The 14,316-nt window shown below is 42.7% G+C and overlaps 1 long non-coding RNA gene across 1 annotated transcript; it reads right to left on the bottom strand.

Moving 5' to 3' along the window:
* Window positions 1-12,279: 12,279 nt before the first annotated feature.
* On the bottom strand, window positions 12,280-14,014 carry LOC132632133 (uncharacterized). Its single transcript, XR_009579256.1, has 2 exons — window positions 13,713-14,014; window positions 12,280-12,973 (listed from the first exon to the last, which is right to left on the bottom strand). It is a non-coding gene; the product is annotated as an uncharacterized LOC132632133 (long non-coding RNA).
* Between the last annotated feature and the right edge of the window lie 302 nt (window positions 14,015-14,316).

The raw sequence follows: 14,316 nt of genomic DNA on the forward strand, positions 1-14,316 counted from the left end.
TTATGCCATTAATGTTAGCGTTAAGCAACAGAAAAAAAAAAGATACGATATAGTCTATACGGCCCACCTAGTAGTAAAAGTACGATACGAGATAAGGGGTGCTCGGTACAAGTATCGGGTACCCGTCGCGGCCCCTAGTTGGGTCGTGACATTATCCGATGGAGAGTGGTTGAACAGCTAAGGCTACTCGATCAGATTGTACAGGTGGCCGGAGTGCTTAGTGGGTTCAATATGGCGAGTGAAACCACTAAGGGAGAGATTTCTCTACCAGTCAACATTAACGGTACCATTCAGCAGACGGTGTTCTATGTCATCGAAGGGGATATAAAGTATAATGCTCTGCTTGGCAGATCGTGGATACATAGCATGAGAGCTGTGCCATCAACATTACATCAGCTGTTAAAATTCCCAACACCGAAGGGGATCAAAACCATCCGGGGTGAACAGCCCGCTGCAAGGGAGATGTTCGCGATCGAGGAAGCGCCACGCTTTCCCAAAAAATCAGATCCACAGGAAGATGAGTCAGTCAGTTGCAAGGACTCTAAATAACAACTAAAGTGTATGGGTTTGACAACAGAGCGGAAGGGGTCAGACCCTGGGTAAGAAGAAAATGATTTCGGTGTACCCAGATCATTCGTCTTGCCGGATAACTCGGATGCAACAAAGTCTACAGTAAAAGAGCTAGAGCAAGTCATCTTGTTCGAATATCTACCGGATAGAAAGGTATACCTGGGCACGGGGTTAACCTCGGAGCTCAGGAACAAATTAATTAAGTTTCTTCAAGCTAATGCCGATTGTTTCGCGTGGTCCCATATAGATATGACAGGTGTGCCACCGGAGGTGACGACTCACAAACTCAGCCTTAACGGGAGATTTCCCCCAGTGAAGTAGAAGAGGAGGCCTATGGCAGAGCCGAAGCACGCCTTCGTAAAGGATAAGGTAACAAAGCTTTTGAAACTAAGCTCTATCCAGGAGGTAAAATACCCTGACTAGCTAGCCAACGTAGTGGTAGTGCCGAAAAAAGGTAATAAATTTAGAATGTGCGTTGATTATAAGGATTTGAACAAAGCATGCCCGAAGGATTCATTTCCGATGCCTCACATCGATAGAATGATCGATGCGACGACCCGGCATGAGATGTTGAGTTTTCTCGATGCTTACTCCGGGTATAACCAAATCCGGATGCACCCGGAGGATCAAAAGAAAACATCCTTTATTACTCGGTACGTAACTTACTGTTACAATGTCATGCCCTTCGGATTAAAAAATACCGGTGCAACTTACCAACGCCTAGTTAATGGGATGTTCGAAGAACAGATAGAGAAAACAATGGAAGTTTATATTGATGACATGGTAGTCAAGTCCCTAGAAACAGAGGACCATTTAAAACATTTGCAGGAAACTTTTGATGTACTCCGTAAATACAACATGAAGCTTAACCTGGAGAAATGTGCCTTCGGTGTCCGGTCGGGCAATTTCTTGGGTTTCATGGTGTCCAACCGGGGAATTAAAATTAACTCGGACAAGATCAAAGCCATCGAGGATATTGAGGTGGTAAACAATGTCAACAGAGTGCAAAGGCTCACCGGAAGGATAGCAGCGCTGAGTCGGTTCAGATCGAGATCCTCGGATAAAAGTCACCGTTTCTTCTCCTTATTAAGGATGAAGAATGACTTTTTTTGGACACCGGAATGCCAAAGAGCCTTGCGGGAATTGAAAAGGTACTTGTCCAGCCTGCCTCCACTGCATACACCGAAGGCGGATGAGCAGTTGTTTCTCTACCTTGCTGTATCCGAGGTAGCAGTAAGTGGTGTGTTGGTCCAAGAAGAATCAGGTACGCAATTCCCTATGTATTATGTGAGTAGAACTTTAAGGGATGTGGAGACCCGTTATCCCCACCTCGAAAAGTTGGCATTGGCATTGGTAAGTGCTTCAAGAAAGCTCAAACCTTACTTTCAATTCCATCAGATATGCGTAGTAACTACGTATCCTCTAAAGAACGTCATGCATAAACCGGAATTGTCGGGTAGACTAACCAAATGGGCCGTAGAAATAAGAGGATATGATATCGAATATAAACTCCGAACGACCATTAAGTCCTAAATGTTGGCCGATTTTTTGGCAGACTTTACCCCGACAATGATCCCCGAGGTTGAGAAAGAACTTCTGCTAACCTCGGGGAAGTCTTCGGGTATTTGGACTTTGCACATGGACGGGGCCTCGAACCTCAAAGGTTCCGGGCTAGGCATCGTCCTTAAAACCCCCGTTGGGGATGCCATGAGACAGTCGATTAGAACTATTAAATTGACTAACAACGAAGTCGAGTATGAGGCTATGATTGCAGGTTTGGAATTAGCTCGGAGCATGGGGGCCGAAGTAATTGCAGCAAAATGTGACTCCCTCTTGATCGTTAACCAAATAAATGGCGTATTCGAGGATAAGGATGAACGAATGCAAATGTATCTAGAGAAAATCCAAGTGATACTACACCGGTTTAAAGAGTGGACCACGTAGCATGTACCCAGGGAGCAGAACAGCGAAGCTGATGCATTGGCCAATTTGGGCTCCTCAATCGATGGGGAAGAAATTAACCCCGGCACTATAGTACAGTTGACGAATTCGGCGGTAGAAAACGGGCATGCTGAAATAAACACGATGGGTCTAACTTGGGATTGGCGCAACAAATACATCGACTACTTGCAAGATGGAAAGCTCCCGAATGACCCAAAAGAATCATGGTCACTAAGGACAAAAGCAGCACGGTTCTGCTTGATAGACGGCCAATTGTATCGTCGGTCTTTCTTCGGGCCCCTGGCCAAATGTTTGGGTCCCAGAGAAACCGACTATGTGATGAGAGAAGTCCACGAGGGGACCTGCGCTAATCACTCCGGTGCAGAAGCTTTGGTTTGAAAAATTATCAGAGCTGGTTATTACTGGAACCAGATGGACGAAGATTCGAAGAATTTTGTCCGGAAATGTGATGGGTGTCAAAGGCATGCCTCGATGATTCATCAGCTACATTCGGTGATGTCACCTTGTCTCTTCATGAAGTGGGTAATGGACAATGTTGGTCCTATGCCATGGGCACCAGGTGAGGCCCGTTTTATCTTGTTTATGACTGACTATTTCTCCAAATGGGTTAAAACGCAGGCCTTCGAAAAGATTAGAGAAAGGAGGCTATTGACTTCATATGGGACCATATTATTTGTCGTTTCAGCATCCCGGCCGAGATCACTTGTGATAACGGTTCTCAGTTCATTGGCAGCAAAGTCAATGATTTCCTCGAAGGGTTGAAGATCAAGAAAATTATATCAACTCTGTATCACCCAAGTGCAAACGGACAGGTGGAATCCACGAACAAAATAATAATTCAAAATCTAAGGAAAAGACTTGAAACATCGAAGCATCACTGGAGGGAAATGCTACTGGAGGTATTGTGGGCTTACAGAACCACATCGAAATCAAGCACGGGAGAAATGCCTTTCTCGTTGGTCTACGGGGCCGAAGTCCTCATCCCCGTAGAAGTTGGTGAACCGAGTCTCCGATTCAGATACACGACCGATGAGTCAAACGAGGAGGCCATGTCCATAAAACTCGACCTCGCGGATGAACTTCGCGAAAACTCGTTGGTCCATATTGCAGCCCAGAAATAGAGAATGGAAAGGTGCTATAAATGGAGGGCCAATTTTTGACATTTCCAAGTAGGGGACTTGGTGCTTCGAAAAGTTACTTTGAGCACGAAGAATCCCAACGACGGAAAGTTGGGTCCGAACTGGGAAGGTCCATACAATATAACCAGAGTAACAAGCAAAGGGTCGTATCAGCTGGAATCCATGGACGGACAACGGTTGCGCAATAACTGGAATGTGGCTCATTTGAAGAGATACTATTGCTAAGGTATGAACTCTATCCTTGAGTTTATTTTTTGTTAACTTTTCCTTTTTTGCAGGAAGTCGAGTACCAGATGAAGTTAGGTGCTAGGTCTGAAAGCACGTGTGGCACTCTTTTTCTTAGTACGGTTTTGTCCCAAAATGGGTTTTCCGACAAGGTTTTTAATGAGGCAACAAGTACAACGTGTTACTTGATAGAAACGAGGACAAGTGTCGAGAAACTCGGGGGTGTACCCTACGAGTGGGGACTTGATAGTGCTTACCCGACCATGCAGCTCGGATAAACACTAGGGGACTACTATACCCACATCAAGGCTTACCCCGATGAATACAAAATGAAGCAGCTCAACAAAGCAGGAGAACGTCGTTGGGCATTACCCGGGGAAGTCCTCGTCGAAAGCTGGACCTTCTGTATTAGGTTTTGATGTAAGGACCAAACAATCAGAACAAATCGTGTCCATTTAGTATTTGCTACGGCAAAAACAGAAGGAAACAGACAAAGTCTTCATGTCATGTACGTGCAAATACTTGCAATATAAAGATTATTGCATTACAGATATGTCTTCTTGTTAAACACCCTACCCTCGGTGATTACTGCCGAAATTCGGCATCATTTTATCCAAATGCCGTACATTGGGGACTATAGTCGAAATTCGACAAAGGCAACAAGATCGCATTGAACCAAGCCAAAATCTTTAAACACCCCCGAATGGGACTGCTATATCAAAATTTGCTAAGGCAGTGATTCAGGTGTCCGAACCAAATCCCTAATCCACGATAAGTGAAACTGTCAAAAAATATCGGCCCTAAAATACCTAACGTGATTCGGAGACGTCTGAATTCACAGAGCATAAATAAATTCACTGGGCGAACCACTCGTTCAAATCCCCGGACAAAATGTACCGGACGAAGAGAAAAACCAATATCGAGGCATAGTCCATAAAAATGACTCCGAGCCTTTGTTTGCTCCTTAACAGGATTGATGATTCGGGCAAAAGTCATAATAAACATTCAGATAAAGGAACAAAGAGAATCAGCAAGAAAAATGCACGTTCCATATATGTAAGGTTTTTTACACCTGAAATTCCTACGAAGTAAAAAAAAATTCCAAAAAGGCAAAGGCAAAATAAAGGCTAAGTGCAGGCCCTGATCTACCTGGTGCAGCTGGAACCGGAATGCTCGGATATTGTCCGCTCGGAATCCTCGGAATCGGTATCGAGGGCTCTCTTGGCTTCTTCCTCGGTCTTCCTGGCTTTAAGTATCAGGGCCGGGAGGTCCCCAAAACCTTGTTGGGCTTGCTCAAGGGTGGCCCTCCGGGACTTCCACCGTTTATACTCCAACGAAATCGTGGTATGAGCCTTGACAACCTCCACATTCTTAAGGGCTTCTGCCAAATTGGCCTCATCCTGGATCAGTTTGGCCACTAATTCCTCTCTCTTTTCATCGAGGACTCTTTAGACTTGAGTAGACAACTCTAGCTCGGCCTTGAGAATGTTGTTGGCCTCAGCCGTCTCCTCGAATTTGGTTTTGAGCTCGTCGCATATCCAGGCCCTATCCTTGGCTTTCCGCTCGAATACCCTCAACTTGCTCTTATATTCAGCATTCTTGGATTCAAGCAGCTTATGCCTCTCGACCATGTTCATGGCATCCGTCTTGACTGAGTCAAGCTCCCTCCGAAGTTGAGAAATAGTGGCTTCGAGTTCACCGAGCTTTGAAGAAAAACGAGTGTTATCTTGGCTAAGGCCGACCTTGTCCGCTTCCAGGAGCCGGTTGTTTTCGACCATTCCGGACAACTCATCCTTCAACCGAATATTTTCGGCCTGCGTTGCTTCGAGCTCGGGTTGGAGGTTGGAAAGGGCAGCTGCTCGGTTCAATTGATCCTCCTTCACTTGCAAAAGGTGCGGGAACTTCTCTGTTTCCCGACCCTGGGCATCCAGCTGGCCCCTAAGGTCGTCAACCTCTTGCTGAGCGCGGATAAAGGCCTCATTGACGAGCACCACACTCTGTAAAAGAAACGAAAAGTTAAACTTGGATAACAAGAAGCTAAAATTCATGTTGAATTATGGAAGGATCGGCTGATAAGCTTACTCGATTGCCTGCGTGCATGCCCTCATTAATAAGACTCTGCCAGGGACTCCAGTCATCTTCCGCTTGTCCGAGTCCGAGATGAGGGGCCTCAGATAGCTTGCAATTTCCACGGGACGGGACAAGAAACTACAATCCTCAGGGACAGTAATCGTGGCCGACCTTGTCCTCCTTGGTTGCACGCTCGAGGCCGAATGCGTATAAGGCTTTCCCTTGAACCAGTCTCGGTGGACCGGTTAGCTGCCCTCGTGACTCGTGGGATAGGGAGATGTCCGAAGCTGGCTCCTTTTCCGATTGCAAGTGGGGTATTCAAGAACATGTCATCGAGGTTATCTAACCTCGATGCAGGAGAAGTTGGAGCGGCCCCAGCGGGCTCGGTAGAGGCCGGTACCTCGGATGTTACAGCTGGGTCATCGCCGGGCAGTGGACCGGCATCTATTAGAGCCTCGGTGTTAGGGACCGACTCAGCTCTTTGTTCGGCCTCAGCAGTCGACGCGATCCCGGATCTTCTAGTCCTTTGCAAGGGGTTCTCCTCAGATGAAGCATCACCTGACATGTCAACATATTCCATTGACATTAGAGGAGTCGAGTAAACAACTTCTTCCCCACCTGTGTGCAAAGCCGGAGCTGACGGTCCTTCCCCGGCTGAAGGGAATGACTGAATGGTGTTTTCCTCCTTTGGAACAGAAGTGACGGAGGGTGTCACACCGACCCTCCGAACAAGAAAATCGGGCTCTATTTTGTCCCTTAGAGTCCGAACGATGCTTCTTGCCCTCTTCTTTGGTTTCTTCCCTTTGTCCGAGGGCTTTCTCCGCCTTTTATTAGCAGCAGCAATAATACGGGATGTCCCTGCTGAATCAAATTCAGGTATCGGCACAACTAGTTCGACTACTGGCTCCGGTCTTGGCTCCACCGAGCCCCTGGGTAAACCTGAATACCGAAGAGGTTTAAAAAAAAGGAATAAGTTAGAAGATACGATATATTCCAACTCAAGCAGAGTATTACCGTGGTTTTGAGCAATCCATCGGCCACGTGACAGGTTCCCCCATGTCCGTGCTTGATGGGTGTGTTGGCTGAGGAGTGCCCCAACCCATTCATTCATGTTCCGGACAGCTGGAGGTATCCATGCCACGGCTGATATAAAGAAAGCGGAGAAGAAATCGTACTAATTCAAGGGAGCAAGTGTTTGACAAAGCATCAAAGGATAGTTATTGAAGGAAAAACTGAGAAACTTACGATTATCATTCCACCTCTCCGGGAAAGGCATATAGTCGGCTGGAATAATGTCCACGGTCCTTACCCGGACGTAGCGTTCTAACCAACCTCGGTCTCTATCTTCGTCCATCTTTGAAAAGATCGGGTTTCGGCCTCGCTTGGCAAGCTTTATCACACCCCCTCGGAACAACCTCGGGGAATACAAACGGATGAAGTGTGTCATCGTAAATTCCCTATTTATATTGTTGGCCAACATCCGGAGGCAGACCACGGTCCTCCAGATTATCAGACCAATATGGGCCAAGGTCACGTTATATGTCCGGCACATATCCAAAATAACTGGGTCAATTGGGGGGTTGAGCTTGAGTGTGAAGGGATAGGTGTAAACATACAAGAAGCCTTCCCTATGATCCGTGATGGACTCGTCAGGATCGGGGGCGAACAATTGCACCCGACGGTTATCCCATCCGCAATCAGCCCGGACCTAGTCAAGTTTATCCTCGGTAATGGACGAGGGATATCGCCTTACATCAAACCCTCTATCAGAAATCGGGAAAGGCTTCTCGACTTCAAATTCTTTGTTGTAGTTGGGTTTGGATGGTACTATGTCTAAAGCAGTGGGCTCAACGACGTTTTTTCCCTTGGGTTGTGAGGTTGGCTCGGCTCCTTGAGAAGAAACCGAAGGAACATCCTGGGAGGTAGTTTCGGTGTTGGCAGACATTAGGAAGATATGGAAGGGGAGATTGTTGAATTTGGAGTAGGAAATGAAGCCGGGTATATAAGGAAAGATTAGAAGGGCGGTTGAAGAGTTCAAAGTGATGAGTGAAAGAGAAAGCAAAAGAGCACTTATGATCAAAGAACAACAATGAAGAAGTCGGCAAAGTAGTTTTATTTTTACGATTAAAACAAGCGAGTGAAGGAAATGATCACGATCAAAACACTTAAGAAGAGCAGATTAAAATGGTTGAAATAAGGAAAGGAGAATGAGATGAAAAGCTAATCAGAAGTGAGAGAGGTGAAAATCGTGAAATGAAGGGGGGAATGGCCTTATATAGTTGTGGTAATTGTAGCGGTTGCAGAGGTTAGACAACCGGGAAGTGCCACGTGTCCCACAATTAATGAGACAGGATTTGAAACGACGTGCGTTACGGCGGTTACCGAAGTCAGCCGTTCAGGATGAGACACGTAGCCGATGGCAGAAGGACGTGACATAACTGTTCCCGCCAAAATGAAAAGATAAGAACGAGCTTATGGAACCGCCGGTTTGGTGACTCATCCACTTCCCGTTACTCCGGTAAAACTATGGTCCGGGAAGTGTGGAGACTATCTCTATACGGTAAAAACCGGATGTATGCAAGACCGGTGAGACCGGGGATCAGAAATAAGAAGAAACAGGCATGAGTACCAAGTCTTTCCTTCGGACTGGGGAAATTGCACCAGCTGCGGCTGATCCGAGAAAAGTGAAGCAAATCTATTTGGTCCGGTATCTCCGGACCAAACTCTGCATCACAGCCAGTCCGATTTCTCCATGACCAAGTTGATCATGGCCGTTAGTCTGGTTTCTCCATGATCGAGTTGATAGTTAGTCCGGTTTCTCCATGACCGAGTTGATCGTGGCCGTTGGTCCGGTTAATTAGTTACAAAATTGGCACGCGTCAAGACCGTTCTGTCACATTGTACCAACAACTGTACGGGTGTCAGACCGTACGGCCAACCTTATCCTTTTAGGATTTTCTTTATTATAAAAGGGATTTATGTTTTATGCAGGGCCCATAAGGCAAAACTATAAATAGGGGGCATTTCCCTACTTTTAAGGGTTGGCTTCTTGAGATCAAGAATATTGTAATAGCAAGAAATACATTAAAGCATTATCTTTCTTTTATTCCGAATCTGTGGAGTTGCGATCTTTCATTCAATATTATATTAGCTTTAATCATCAACATTTACATCTTAACTCGAGTTGTTGACGCATATATATATATATATATATATATATATATATATTTACCTTCACACACAAGTTCATACGCATCCCATGTCAACCAAAAATAGATTAAAATTTATCCACATATCCTACACCTCACTTACAAATTCAATTTATTACCTGATTTCCGGGTAAACAGCTTTCATGCCTCAAACATTTTCTTGTCCTTTAGAATTGTTCTACACTTTTATTCGACGGAGTCCACTAGACACCGGATGAAAATAAAAACACATAAAAAAAGTGTGAATAGAGATTTATTTCATCCTTGGACCTATTGGAGTAGAGTGTGCTCTTTGGTCCTTATTTCTACACTTTCAAGCTCAAAACAATTATCGAATGAAAGGCCCAAATCAAGTTCGTGGCGTGATCAATTTGTTTTTATCTCCATCACAGGGTCAGAGTTGCATAATTACATTCTTTTATTAGACCTCTAAATTAAGTCAGGTAAAGATATCCATCTGAAATTCATAGGCAACAGAGTTCAACTCGGCCATAATGTTTGTAGGGCTTCCTTGATAGAGCATATCTGATTGCAACATGCTAGTGAAATACTATGCTCCATTATTGTTAGAAGTATTAGGATGGTACATGTGGTTAATTATGTTGTACACCATTAATGAGTAAAGTAAGTAGGAGATTAGTTGGATTGCCGATTATGATTGGTCAATTAGTTTAGATGTAGTCAACAGTATATATAGACTAGGAGATATTTGTATAAACTGAATATTCATTTTTACACAGATCAATATACAAAAATTCTCTCTCTACTTTGCTCTCTTCTCTTCTCTATTTCTTAACTGTCAATGGCTTCCGCCGACTTTAGATTCAAGTTTTAACATGGTATCAAAGCTAGGCTTCATCAATTAAGATCGAGACCTAGATATTTCTTCAGTTCTTCCCCAAATTTTTGCTCTTCAATCTGTTCTTCTTCGATCTCGCGTACGATTGAAATTTAGTTCTTTTGCTACCATTATTTTCTCAGTTTACTCTTTGATTCATTGTTTCAATCTCACAATTGATTGATTCTAGTTCTTTTCCCCAAATTTTCGATATTAATTTGCCCTAATTTGAGCTTAATTTGCTCTGATATTCTCAAATATTGAGTTTGACCTAATTTTCTCTACAATGCGATCAATTCTAATGTTGAAATGACTGGAACAATGAATGTGACGACTCAACAAATTGATTGTAATGATTTGCTTTATGTTCATCCATCCGATGCTCCGGGAATATCTTTAGTTCCTCAGTTGTTGGTGGGAACAGAGAATTATTCAGAGTGGAGTAGAGCGGTGAAGTTGTCGTTGCTTGTGACGAATAAGATAGGATTCATCGATGGCACATGCACCAGAGAAAAATATGCAGGGAATGAGTATAAGTTGCATCAATGGGGTCGCTGCAACGCGATAGTGCAGTCATGGACATGTCATCTGTAGCAAAGGAGTTGCGGAGAGGAATTGTATACTCGGATAGTGCACAGAAAGTCTTGAAGGCATTCAAGGAGCGGTTCGGCAAGGTAAATGCTACCAAAATTTATCATTTGAACAAAGAAATAGCTTGCTTAGCTCAAGGAACTTCGAATGTATCCATTTACTTTTCAAAGTTGAATGCTTTGTGGGATGAGTTTGAAGCGATAATACCAGTTCCATGTCACTGTGATAAGTCGAAGGCATTCGTGGAATATCTGCACTTGCAGAAGGCTATGAAACTCCTTATGGGGCTCAATGAAACATATTCGGCACAGAAAAGCCAAATTCTAATGATGGATCTGACACCGGGACTTAACCAAGTATATTCCATGATAATACATGAAGAAAGCTAAATAGTTAGTGGTGCATATTCAGCACAAGCTGGAATTTTAGGCAACGTGCCTATAGAAGGGGAGAGTAGTGTTATGATATCTGTCAATGCTGCAAATTACAAGCCAAACACAAATTACAAACCTAATGTCAATCCCAACTATAGACTTAACACCAGTTCAAGTTCGAATGTAGAATTATACTACACTTACTGCAAGAGATCAGGGCATGTAATGGACTTTTGTTATAGACTTATCGGATATCCGCCTAATTTCAAGCACACCAGTAATAAAAACAAGGTCAATGAGAACAATAATGCCAAATTTGGGGGCAGAAACAAGGCATATGGGGGAAATGGCATGAGGCCAGTGGCTAATGATGCTGGGATCATGGATTATGCATACACACAAGTGTTGCACCCTATTTTTACCAAGGGCTAAACAAAGCACAACTTATGGAACTCTGAAATAGTTAATTATGTACAGAGTCGCCACCTAGCATTTAAGGTATACTAGGGTACCTATAAATTATTAATATATGCAGCTTAACATGGTCTACGAAAAATAAGTGAGATTCTAGGTAAGGGTTCAAATTATTCCGAAGGGAAGGTGTTAGGCATCCTTCAGAATCCACAAATGTGGTTCCCGGCTGGACCAATTTAACTATACGAGGGATGTGTAAAAATGTTTTATTATTTACAAAAATTAATAAAATTTAGACTAAAGAATGATATGAATATTCACATAAATAATCATGCAATACGTATTTTATACATATGTGATATAATAATTATTAAAAAAAAAAGTTATGTGCAACTTAGAAGCTTGGGTATGTGACAAAGGTATAAAAAAAATGAGCATGTAATTATTTTGCACTCGAAGTGAGTTAACTAATTTAACTAGCTAAGTATGTACGCCTAATCAATTAATTATGAGAGTATATTCTAAAGCCTAAATATTGAGGCAAATCACCCTATTTATTCACCTAAGTGTGCTAAGCTATTGAATTAAAACTCTAGCAAAACATGATAACTATAAGAATATTAGCTACAAAAATAATAACTGTCTAATATTAATTTATCTAAAACACATAAAATTTAAATCACCTAAGCAGATCATAAATAAATACCACCAACCTGCACCCCAAAAAGTAAAGTTTCACTATATTTTATGCTTGTATAATTTAAGAATGTAAAAAAAAAAATATAAAAAGAAAATTTAAGAAGCTATTTGAACTTCTTTTGAGTGTCAACTTCAAAAAATAACTCCGGATACCTGCATGAGACTTAATAAAAATGTTAGTAAGATAATAAATAACTATCGGATGAATTAAAGAAATAATGAATAAACTTAAAATAAAAACCCGTCTTTATACATGGAAGGCCTTGGAAATCGACGGAAATTTCTTCATCGGCCAATGTTGTATCCTATTCAATCAGTGAACCTTTATCAAGTGTAGTAATCTGTTCGTTTTTCCAGCAAAAAGCAGTAACAATAGGCAGCCACAGACAACAGCTGTTAGATAACAGCAAAAATGCGGTAATAAAAGAAACCGTAGGCAATCACAAGTGGCACCAAGGATAGCATTAAAACTTTGAAAGGACAGTCACTATTTTCATCAATATGAGGCCATGAGTTGACCCGAAATACCGCAGAGATGAGTCGGAATATAGCAGCAAACAACAGCTTAAAGTTCAGCACATTCCCTCAAAATGTTTACCAGAAAATTGGTTCATAAACTACCCAACCATCTTGATATGCAGCAGTTGTTTCATCTTAACTGTAGCATTGGGACATCAATTATAGCATCTGTTTTGCCTCATAAAATGCAGCAAACACACAGCAGCCATTCTCGCCAAATGAAACAACTGTTCGTGATGGAATATGACACTTTTAGCTCAAGAAAATGACGACAATCTTCCTCAATACTTGCAACGACAACAGTAGATAATTGTTGTCCCGAATTATAGCAGCTTCTTGTATCAAAGTACAACACTCCGAACTCTGGAAAAATATAGCAACTATTTGCATTAAATAACAGTAGCCCTAGACCCCAAAAAATGTTTCAAGAATGTGGTATGTTCACCCCAAAAACACAACAATTAGTTGGCCAAAATGCAGGCAGTAAATCAGTCCTAAAATGAGGCGAAAATGGCCTAAAACACAGTAGAAAATGGCCTAAAAACGCAGGCGGCAAATCAGTCCCAAAATGGGGTGAAAATGGCCTAAAACATAGTAGAAAATGGCCAAAAACGCAACAACTATTAAGTAACATACGAGCTTCAAATGGAAATCCCAAATTTTATTGAGATCTACTGCAATATGCAGCAGTTGGATGTCAACTATAGTCAGCCATTCGGCCTCGAAGTATAACAATACAAACCAGCAGCTAAGTGGAGCATCTACTCGTGTTTGGCAGAACGTTTATAGCGAAAATTATAGCACCTTGAAATTTAAACACATTAGTCGATTTTTCCCAAAATACACCAGCGAGCTTTGGCTAATACATCAGTCATTAAGCTTAAAATGGTCACCAACAGGGCAGCCCAACAACAACAAATAACAACAACATGGAAGTGGAAAGCTTATCCCAAAATGGGCAGCAACACAGGGCAAACAATGATAACAACAGCCGATGCGGCGAAGTAATAACGATCAACAAACCACAGCCGGCAAGGCTCTAATAAATACATTAACAAGGCAAGGCAAGCAATGATATGTTTAAAGAAAGGAAAGAAACAACCTGTGGGTATCAAATAGACAAGCAGAGCCTGAAACAGCAGCGACCAATGTATTGAGGCTCAGAAATATTATTTGCGGCCTTTACCAGGGAAATGGAGGTATCGCCATGGCTGCGGACTGGTTAACTGCTCCGGCGTCGTGAGTTCGCCGGAGCGGGCAGTGGGTGAGAGAGGGAGACGGAATGGAGGGGTGTTTGGAGTGTCGTGGGGGGTGATGTGGTGGTTTGTGGTGAAGGAGAAGAGAGAAGATGAAGGGCTTCTTTCGTGGTGGTGGGCGGCGGCTAAGAGAAAAGTGAGGGGGGAAAGAAAATGTTTAGGGTTTAGGGGAGAGAAAAAAGAAGATCGGATATGTGCTTGTGTGTGTTGTGCAAATATGTGTTGGGTGAATACCCCCTCCCTTTTCTTATAATGCAAAATGGCCCCTTGTTTTGTCCAAAGAATAGAAGATTGCACCCTTTTGTCTCCTCAATGCTTACTTTAATCCTTTTTAAAAAAAAGTGATGAAACCTTGACTTGATCGGATTTTACTCTGCGTTTAAAAATTAATTACTCCAATTTTTTCTGCACTGTCAGCCTGTACTAAAATATAGTTAATTAATACATGTA

The sequence above is a fragment of the Lycium barbarum genome, chromosome 3, assembly GCF_019175385.1.
Source record: "Lycium barbarum isolate Lr01 chromosome 3, ASM1917538v2, whole genome shotgun sequence".
Classification (NCBI taxonomy): domain Eukaryota; kingdom Viridiplantae; phylum Streptophyta; class Magnoliopsida; order Solanales; family Solanaceae; genus Lycium; species Lycium barbarum.